This window comes from Natator depressus, chromosome 9 (assembly GCF_965152275.1).
Source record: "Natator depressus isolate rNatDep1 chromosome 9, rNatDep2.hap1, whole genome shotgun sequence".
Taxonomy (NCBI): domain Eukaryota; kingdom Metazoa; phylum Chordata; order Testudines; family Cheloniidae; genus Natator; species Natator depressus.
This window is the reverse complement of record NC_134242.1, coordinates 20,061,619-20,072,838: the sequence shown is the minus strand read 5'-3', so window position 1 is coordinate 20,072,838 and position 11,220 is coordinate 20,061,619. Positions and strand designations below refer to the sequence as shown.

Here is an 11,220-nt window from a genome sequence, read left to right as displayed (position 1 = left end):
GCAGCACAGCAATTCAGCACCCCCTAGAAGCTGTCCCCTAGGGTGACTGCCCTGCTCACCTGCCCCTAGAACCAGCCCAGGGCATCACAGTGCTATCCGAAAGGAGGGCAGGGACCAAACCGAGATTTAGAGGGTATGCCTATACTCCAGCTGGGTGGTGGGATTACAGCACATGTAGACCGACTCAAGCAGCAGCAGTGGGCAGGAGGGACTAGCATCCGCTGTTGCCCATTCTGCCACGGCTTCACTGCTATTATTGTTTGAGCTAGCTTTGACCAGGTGCTGCAGTCACACCTCCTCATCGCAGGGCAGACATAGCCCGACTCACCATGCAGTCCCTATTTTCCCCCTTGCCCTGGGAGGGAAGTTACCTGGTCCAACTCTTTTTTGGGTTCAACTTACTGCCAGCTCAGTTGTGCTAGCTGAAGATGGGGCGGGATGGGAAGGGCCAAGGTTCTGCTTACTTCCTGAGCCCTTCATCCCCAGCCCCACTCTCCATCCACCGATGCAGGAAGAAAAGTAATGGTTCAGGAGGAGCAGCTGCCCTCCCTCCTGCTTTACTACCTGCAGTAAATGTAGAAAGTGCAGGGGAATAAGAGGGGACCTTTAGTTTCCTGTAGGAGTGCACAGCAGGGGATCACAATCAGGCTCTTAGCTTTTTTTTAATATGGGAATAAATATTAACTTAAAAGGACTTTTGTCTGAGAGGAGTAGCTTATGGGTCAAGATGTGGCATTACTGTAAGTAGCTTAAGAGTCAAGATGTTGCATTTATCTTGGAATGAAGTAGTACTATCCCAGGAAATTCAGAGTTGAGTTTATGATTAAAAGAATTATACACATGTTAAAGTAAACCTAGGACACTCAAACAACCTCAGCCCTGCTCTGTAGTGATACCCTACAAAAACAATATGATTCTGATTAAGGCATTTGATTTTGTGGTCCCAAATTAAACTTCTTTTTTTTAAAGACACATAAGATTTTGTTCATATGTATTCCTTACCCTCACCCATGGCAACACTATAGACACCATCCCTGGCTTGAAGACCTTACAATGTAAAAAGACAAATAGCATTTGGGGCGGGGGAGGGATACAATTAAATATCAGCATTTCTGTCCAGGCCTGAAGAAGAATTCTGTGTAAGCTCAAGAGCTTGTCTCTGTCACCAACAGAAGTGGTCCAGTAAAAGATATTACTTCACCCACCCAGTCTCTGCATGGTTGTATACATTTTCAATGTTTAAATAATAATAATAATTAATAATAATGTAAATTCCCAGTATCCCCTTTTGCCCCTCAGCCCATCATTAAGTTGTTATTTTCTAGTGGACGTAGAAGTAGGTCTTGAGGGGTAGCTTTAGTGCCTTTCCTCCATTCTAGCTCTAATTTAAGTCAAGCAGATGGTAACTGTTGAAGCAAAGGCCATCCTGTTGTGTTCGCTCTCAGGAATTCCTGAAAAAGAAGTGAGACTTGCATTTTATAATGCCATTTTAAAATGGAGAGAGGAAAGCATTTCAAACTCTGTCTCTAGTTCATGAACACATTTTTGCTTACATAATAGTTGAGATGTAAAAATGTGCATCGGTGAATATCATGCCCTCTGTCTCTTAGGTTCCTTTCACCACGTACTAAGAAGCAGCTGTTTGGGGTTCATACTTCCTCATTCTACATAAGAATTATTTTGGAAGAGAGCTGACATAATTGCAGTCTGAGGATCTAGGCTGATGTGCCACTAAGGGCAGGCTGATGCCAGGATATTCCTGGCTGATGTTACAACTTCCTACTGTTCCTTTAACATCTTAAGTAAAAGATGTGCAAAGGTCAGATTGAACCAAATTTCAGGCAAAAAAAAAAAAAAAGTCCTATTTGATTCCCAGGATGCTAATGATGCCAGGACGTGGCTCTTATTTTCTGCTCATTCATCCAACAGTTCTTATATGTTTCCATCATTCACTCTTCTCTTTCAGCCTGCCTGTGTCTCTGAAAAGAGCAGAGGAACAGGCAAGGATGCTAACTAGGGGATGGAGCTAGTTTTGGCAGCAGTCCCATCTTTGCAACCATCATGAAAGAAAGGCTTTGACTACACTACAGAACTTGCAGCGGCACCGCTGTATCACATCTGGTGAAGACGCTCCCGTCAGCATAGCTACTGCCACTCGCAGAGGTGGTTTTATTATGTTGGCGGGAGAAGCTCTCCTGCCGACATAGCGCAGTCCACACCGGCGCTTAAGATGGTGTAATTTACCATCGCCTAGGGGGTGGCTTATTCACATCTCTGAGTGACAGTTTATGCCAACCTAAGCAGTACTGGGTACATGAATGTGTTCGGGCTGTCTAAAAGCTCCCCAGATCTGGTCAGGATTAATTTATTACAACTACAGTTAAGACTGTTTCATTATGAAACAGATTGTGGGAGTTTCACTTTTGCCTCTGTTCTTTTGTACCATCTGCCTCTGTGTGACAAAGTGTTTTCGTCTATAACTTGGAGGGCTTGGCAAGCAGATTTCCCACAACTGCTGTAACCTTGTGTTGCAAAGCCAATAAGAGGTGCTTCAAGAGTATGAACTGGCCCACCCTTTTCATTACAGCATCTGTCTCTCCACTTCACTAGGTTGGGAAGGTATAATCTGTGTCTATTCCAAATGTGGATTTCACACATGTCAAGATGAAGAACTGCAGTCCTCACAGAAAAACAGCTGCCATTCCCAAGTGCCCTGCCTCAGATGCACATTTAGGAGGCTCTGCATAAGGAGGACAGAACACCTCCCTGCCAGGCTGCAGAGTGGACATGGGGCAGCACCACATACCTTACCCCAGCCCAAAGTAGGGAGACCATTGCAGGAAGAACAGGCTTCGGTCATTTAGACATTGCTGTTGGAAAAGCATTTCTATGAACAGGTCACTAAAAATGAGGGTGGTAATTGTCTCAGCGACTAGCAACTCTTTCCAGAAAGATCAAATCAGGAAAAAAACTTTAGCCTAAGCAAACAGTTTATGTATATGGATGCTTTTCATATTTATGCCACTTTTTATATAATCGTCTGCAGCAGTGAGAGATTATAAATGAGCAATTTGAAACAACTAAAGCGACATCTGTCTCATCCTGAAGTGGTGCCTCATAATAACGTAGGGTTACTCTATGTTACGTTTGTCGGTATAAGAAACAAACAAACAAAAGGTGCAGCTGCAGCGATCAAACATTTGATTGACCCCCAAATTAAAGTGAATTAGACTTGAGTCTAGCATAAAACTAGAACAGAGAAGTGCAAAGACAGTCTTTTATTTCTATAGGACATTGCACTGCAATGAAACAGAAATCAGAAGCCTTAATATTTAAGAATTTTAGTGATAAAAATAAATTTGGGGGCACAGCCTCAGGTGGTATAAATTAGGATAGGTCCATTGATTTCAATAAAGCTGGGCTGATTAACATCTGCCAAGTATCTGGTCCATAGGCCCATTGAAATCTGTGGTGCTATGAGAAAAGGAGGACTTGTGGCACCTTAGAGACTAACCAATTTATTTGAGCATAAGCTTTCATGAGCTACAGCTCACTTCATCGGATGCATTCAGTGGAAAATACAGTGAGGAGATTTATATACACACAGACCATGAAAAAATGGGTGTTTATCATACACTTTGTAAGGAGAGTGATCACTTAAGATGAACTATTACCAGCAGGAGAGTGGGGTGGGGGGAGAGAAAACCTTTTGAAGTGATAATGAAGGTGGGCCATTTCCAGCACATTTCCAGGAGTTAACAAGAACGTCTGAGGAATTGGCGGCGGGGGGAATAAACAAGGGTAATAGTTTTACTTTGTATAATGACTCAACCACTCCCAGTCTCTATTCAAGCCTAAGTTAATTGTATCCAATTTGCAAATTAATTCCATTTCAGCAGTCTCTCGTTGGAATCTGTTTTTGAAGTTTTTTTGTTCAAGAATAGTCACTTTTAGGTCAGAAATCGAGTGACCAGAGAGATTGAAGTGTTCCCTGACTAGTTTATGAATGTTATAATTCTTGACATCTGATTTGTGTCCATTTATTCTTTTACGTAGAGACTGTGCAGTTTGACCAATGTACAAGGCAGAGGGGCATTGCTGGCACATGATGACATATATCACATTGGTAGATGTGCAGGTGAATGAGCCTTTGATAGTGTGGCTGATGTGATTAGGCCCTATGATGGTGTCCCCTGAAGAGAGATGTTGGCTTTGGGCTTTGTTGCAAGGATAGGTTCCTGGGTTAGTGTTTTTGTTGTGTGGTGTGTGGTTGCTGGTGAGTATTTGCTTCAGGTTGGGGGGCTGTCTGTAGGCAAGGACTGGCCTGTCTCCCAAGATCTGTGAGAGTGATGGGTCGTCCTTGAGGATAGGTTGTAGATCCTTGATAATATGTTGGAGAGGTTTTAGTTGGGGGCTGAAGGTGACGGCTAGTAGCATTCTGTTATTTTCTTTGTTGGGTCTGTCCTGTAGTAGGTGACTTCTGGGTACTCTTCTGGCTCTGTCAATCTGTTTCTTCACTTCAGCAGGTGGGTACTGTAGTTGTAAGAATGCTTGATAGAGATCTTGTAGGGGTTTGTCTCTGTCTGAGGGGTTGGAGCAAATGCGGTTGTATCGTAGAGCTTGGCTGTAGACGATGGATCGTGTGGTGTGGTCTGGGTGAAAGCTGGAGGCATGTAGGTAGGAATAGCGGTCAGTAGGTTTCCGGTATAGGGTGGTGTTTATGTGACCTTTGCTTATTAGCACCATAGTGTCCAGGAAGTGGATCTCTTGTGTGGACTGGTCCAGGCTGAGGTTGATCCCACTGCTGAATTGGAATTAATTTGCAAATTGGATACAATTAACTTAGGCTTGAATAGAGACTGGGAGTGGTTGAGTCATTATACAAAGTAAAACTATTTCCCCTTGTTTATTCCTGCCCCCCCCCCCCACTACTGTTCCTCAGACGTTCTTGTTAACTCCTGGAAATGTGCTGGAAATGGCCCACCTTGATTACCACTTCAAAAGATTTTCTCTCCCCCCACCCCACTCTCCGCTGGTAATAGTTCATCTCAAGTGATCACATACATTTTTTCATGGTCTGTGTGTATATAAATCTCCTCACTGTATTTTCTACTTTATGCATCTGATGAAGTGAGCTGCAGCTCACGAAAGCTTATGCTCTAATAAATTTGTTAGTCTCTAAGGTGCCACAAGTACTCCTTTTCTTTTTGCGAATACAGACTAACATGGCTGCTACTCTGAAACCTGTGGTGCTATGTCGGTTTACAGCACCTGAGTGTCTGACCCATTGATCCAAATTCTCTGCTGAGTTATGCTGTCTTATTCTGTGTGTGTGTATAAATATTTACTAGATTCCTTTCCATAATATTCAAGTAGTGCTTTACAAAATAAATATTAAAGCTTAAAATAGACAGCCTGAGTGTTTGGAGCCAATGACCTTGAATGGCAGTAGTAATTGCTATTTTTATAGTAAAGGAAATACCTTTGAGAAACAATGCTTAAAGAAAGGAATTGTAAAATACATCAGTCTGTTATCTGTGACTACACTGCAAGGTAATTAAGAATGTCCAGAAACTAAGGTCTTTTGGAATAGATTTTATCTTTATCTTTATTTTAAAAAAAAATGTTACATGGAGGAAAAAAGCATAATTGACTTTGGGAATCTTGATAGTGTAAATGAACTACATTGTTGACCGAAATGGCAAGATTTTAGGCATTTAATTTAAGCCACGCCAATGTTGCAATGTTAAAACTGTGATCCTCTTTTAGTGAATATATATGTGAACAGTTAGCTTCAATAGTAGCTTAATGAGTTACTTTCAGGAAATTGAATTACACATTATAGAAAATGTTTGCTTACAGAGCACTTAGATCATTCACCTATCCTTTCTAGTTTACACAAAATTATTATTGATCAGCACTTTTTTTTTCTCTGCAAGGCTCTCTTCCTGCTTTTTCCACTCAGGCAGAACTTCCAATATGCTTCCAAAAGATTGGGCCTTAAATATAGGGCTGAAGATGGTTTCATTTTAATACTTCTTCTCCAACAGCACCCCCATAAAGCTATACTGCAATTTTTCTTCATTTCTTCACTGCTGCTTATGAAATTGTGTGTGTTTTTTGGTTTTTGTAAATGCAAGTCTGTGTATGTCCACCTGCTGTCTCTTGCCTAATCCAGGCAGTGAATTCACTATAATGATGATTATACCTATTTCAAATCTTAGCTATCATTATCACACTCTTATTAAATCAAAACAGGAGCTGGTTGGAAAAATGTTGAAAAATTCATTGGAGAATGGGGAAAAAGTCTGAAAATATTTTTTTTCTATTATCAGACCATCTCTGACCATCTTTGTTTATAGTGAGTTTCCAGTCATTTGGGTTCATTGTGGAACTTTAGGGAAGAGGGTAAATTCTGGTTACTGGAAGGCAAAGCATGATGAATATATGAAAGAACACAGAAAGAATTCTGTTAGCTCAGTGTGGAGCATGTCATTGGCATGTCTGAAATGTGAGGAGAAGAAAAGGTTAAAGTGGGTGAGATTCATATTTTGTGACAGCAGGAAATTGTGTCGTGCCATGTGTATGGTTTAGCAATTTCCATAACATACGTAGCATACTTACTTCAAGATCATACACATAGGTTGACTGTATTGGGATTTAATGATAATCCCCAATTATATTGATTGAGATTTAACTATTACTTTGTTACAAATGTGCTATTTGTTAATCCATGGTACATATTTTCATTATAAATTATTTCTTTTAGTTAAATCTAGTCTGAGCACCTGGTAACTAGCTGGCCTGAGACTGATAGTTCCGTTTCACAAAGACTTTTGAGGTTTCAAAATTTGTTTTCATGCTGATGTGGAACAAAAACCATATTGAAAGTTTTTGTGAAATGGGATTTTGTTGAAAAGTCTGTTTTCAGAGAAAAGTGACCAGACAACCCACCTGGACCTCAGAAACCTTCCCATTGAAAACTTAATAAAAATTGGTACAGCTTCAATTAAACAGCATATTTTGGGTTTGTTTAGTCTGGAAAAGAGAAGACTGAGAAGGGCCATAACAGTTTTCAAGTACATAAAAGGTTGTTACAAGGAGGAGGTAGAAAAATTGTTCTCCTTAACTGCTGAGGATAGAACAAGAAGTGATGGTCTTAAATTAGAGAAAGGGAGGTTTAGGCTGGAAATTAGGAAAAACTTCCTAACTGTCATGGTGGTTTATCACTGGAATAAATTGCCTAGGGAGGCTGTGGAATCTCCATCATTGGAGATTTTTAAAAGTTGGCTAGACAAACAACTGTCAGGGATAGTCTAGATAATATTCAGTCCTGCCATGAGTGCAGGTGACTGGACTAGATGGCCTCTCGAGGTCCCTTCCAGTCCTATGATTCAATGATTTACTGCTAAACTAATCCGTTTCTTCCTCTAATGCATTTTCTGTAGGTATTTATCAAGTATGTTAAAACTTATGTCACTCCTGGATTGGACAGATGTTTCATGGCCTCCTTCAGAGCTTAATATCAGCTTCTGTGATCAATGAGCAATGTACTAATTGAAGGGGGATATTAGTAATTAATGTAACACAACGGGGAGACTATCTGTTTTTCAGATGGCCAGTATCATCAAGACCGAAGTCCAACAGAAGGTCATCTTACATACACAGCATGTCTCAGAATAAGGTGCATGAGTTGACTATGGTCATTTGATCTCTAATGTGTGCAGTCCTTGAGGTTCTCTTTTTAGCAGGGTCAATATTTACCTTCCTGATTCAAGAAGATTCAGATTCCACTTCCCTGAGGCTGTGACACCCAGTGGGGGATTCTCTCCAAGGGTGGGACATGTTCTGCTGGGAGTTCCATAGAAGCACTGGTGGTGGAGGCTGTTGTGGGAAATGCCCTCAGTCAGTGCAACCTCAGGTCATCTTAGCAACCTCCTTCACTGAGTTAGCACTGCCCGCTTTGGAAATCTCACTGATTTTCCACTAGTACCCTTGAAGTTTATAGGCATGTTCTGGTGCCTCATTCTCTACCCTTGCAAACATTCCACATCTATCCAGGTCAATGATATCATCTACTGGAGATCCCAGGACCTGTAGTACTTAAACGGGAATGGAAAATGATATTACATGATATTTTCATGTTAAAGTATGAGTATCTTGTGGAAGAAGAAATCCTATAAACTATGTTCCAGTAAATCTATGCTCAACTTCATGGGCCACACAATTACTGAAAAAAGAGTGGTTGGAATTAAAAAGAAAAAAAAGTTGTGAAACAATTAAATGGCTTTTAAAAATATAGCTTGTTGGCATGAATTTTATTAGAAATGTTAAATTAGGCAAGACCTTGCTTTCCCCCCCAATATATAAACCTCAGCAAGTCTGCAATAACTGACATTTCCAGGATCACGTTAATTCTGGAAGTGACTAAATGTTGTCTGAAACATTATGATCTTTCAAGAAATGTATTTTCCAGCAAGGGATTTGTACCCACACACCAACTGGTGTGAATCAACATTATTAATATAGCTAATCAACATATTCTATGCAGTTTTTTTCTGTAATCAAAGCCAACTTTTATGCTAGAAAACTGGAATTCCTGTGGAAAACTAGTAATTTTGAGAAATCAGAAAAAATCTCCTTTCTCCCACTTTCTGATTGTTTTCAACTATCAAAAGCAGAGAAGCAGAATTCAGTATGCATGATGGAGACTCCATATATTGGCATCAGAGAAACTGGAACAGGGACATCTTTTATCAGTAATCATATAATTAAAGTTTTTCTTTTGGAGCTACATATTTTGCCTTTCAATGAAACTGCAGCCTTTTCCCAAGAAATCATTTAGTATAATAGTATCTGCAAGATGCAATTAAATCATTATTATTATTGTTTAATTTGTGTTGTGGTAGCACATAGGCTACCAGTTTAAGGCTCAGGACCCCATTGTGCTAGGCACTGTACGTATAAAAACATATTGTTCCTGACCCAAATAGCTGATATGTTTGTTTCTCAAAACATTGTTCAGAGCATCTTTTTTAACGTCATTAGATACTAAAGGGCCAACTTTTCAAAACCAGGTTCCCAAACATCTATACAATATACGTGGGGGGTTATAAGCAGCCAGTTTGTAGAATTTGCATACACATGTATTGACAAGTGCCAACATTGTGATCAGAATTAAAGACCATATTTTCAGCTGGAATTAATCAACAAAACTGCATTGATTCATTGGATGAAATCCTGGCCCCAATAAGTGAATGTCAAAACTTCCATTGGGTTCAATGGTCAGGATTTTACCCACATACTTCAATGGAGCTTTCCGGGTAAAAATCTAGCTCATCCAAAATTACCAGTTCTATGTTGCCTCAGGCAAAATTTAGGCATTTTATTATTTTTAAGTTGAGCTTCAATGTTAAATATAAAACAAGCCATATTTAGCCATTTTGTGAAATCTATTGCCCAAATTTCCAGAGGACAGTTGCCTACATTTTCGTGCATGTCTGATTTACATGTGCAAACCCTGATATCTGTGCATATATGTCATGGGTTGCATGCATGATGGATGTGTGCTTGAGGGGCATGCACATGTTTGAAAATATGGTCCTAATCAAAATCTTTAGTAAAGTTCAAACCTAATTTTGAATCTCTTGACAATAAATTATCATCACTCTGTCTTTTTAAGACTGGTGTTCATATTAGTATGAATGGTTTTATTTAAAAATAATAGACTGAACCTAGCAATAATCCATTAAATAATGCTGATTGTTGTACTGATATGAAAAGAAACTTAGGTTTACACAATTTGTAGTGAAGAGCAATTAAAAAAGAAATAGATGAGTAATATGTTTACATGTACAACAAAACTGGCAGGGTGAGGATAGATAGGAGTCCACATGGCTTTATATAAAATAAAGTAAAAATGCTATGTGAGAGCTACTGTGAAGGAAAATTTCATTAACTCTGAGCGAATATTATCTTGTTGTTTCCGGAGAATATTAGTGTTAAGGGACAATTCCAAAGTTATTTCAATACCAATAAGTCTGGGCCCCAAACTTCTACAGTGTTGGGTTTTTTTAAAATGTACTATATAAATCCCAGTTTAGTATTCATGATACAGTAGCAACATCAACAACATTTAAAGCAATTGATTCAATTTTATGTAACACATAAGCAGCTATGTAATTGCATAAAATGGAAATGATTATTTGGCAACTTAAAATAGGTACAAGGTTCTGCAAAGGATGCAAATTAGTCATTTACATATAAGTCACTAATTCTATTAATACCTTATAAGTGGCCAAAAGGCCCCCAAAGTCGTTTTCTTGTCAACTCGGATAACAGGATTCTGCTGTAATGAAGCATTCTTAAAATATATTACTTACCCAGTAGCAGAATGATCAAGGAGAGAGAACGCTAGCCAAGTGGTATTAATCTCTGGGTTAATAGAAACATTTCCCAGGAGAGACATGAAAGGTAGGTTATAGATTTGAAGAGGTGAGACTACAGCAGCTACCAAGTCAATTCAAGCAGCTTTAATATAACCCTCCCTTTGATTAGTTGAAATAAGCTCTAATTTAGGGGAAAATGGAAAGGTGATATTAGTGACGATTAATATTAAGTGTTCCTAATTTTCTGTTTAATAATGGTCTGGGAGACTTCTTTATGGAGGTTTATTCTTCCATAAAAATGTTATGAATTTTAGGTTGATAATGAAAAGGTTTCAAAGGCATGAAGATGCATGAGCACAGTCTGGAACAAATAGTTTGTGGAAGATGTGATCATTTTGCTGTGTTCCAGTCTGCAGTCCATCATTCCATCTGGTTGGGAGGAAACCAAATGACCTTTTCGAAATGATATTTTTCATTATTTCTAATAGAGATGAACCTAAACCTTGGCCTCATCCTATTTTACTTGAGATAGGATAGTTTCACAGCATACAGAGATATGGTTGCTAAGCTGGTTTGAACAATTACACTTACATCCTGAAATTGGGGGTGGGAGTTACTGGGAAAAGAATCCACTGGTCTGCATACATTGCTTCCCTGCATTCCTCAGCTACCTCCTTTCAGTACCAACACTCTGGCCAAGGACACTAAGTACTACTGTCATGCACTATGAAGCTGGCAAATGGGAACTTGAACATCAAGAATACTGGGTGAAATCCTGACCCCATTTTAATTGACTTCAGTGTAGCCAGGATTTCTCCTCTGGAACCTAAAG

At 39.4% G+C, this 11,220-nt stretch overlaps 1 long non-coding RNA gene across 1 annotated transcript in view; it reads right to left on the bottom strand.

Moving 5' to 3' along the window:
* Positions 1-7,873: 7,873 nt before the first annotated feature.
* Positions 7,874-11,220, bottom strand: part of LOC141993423 (uncharacterized) — a 111,592-nt gene continuing 108,245 nt past the window's right edge. The window contains exon 4 of the long non-coding RNA XR_012640852.1: positions 7,874-7,884. This is a non-coding gene — a long non-coding RNA (uncharacterized LOC141993423). The remainder of the gene's footprint in view (positions 7,885-11,220) is intronic.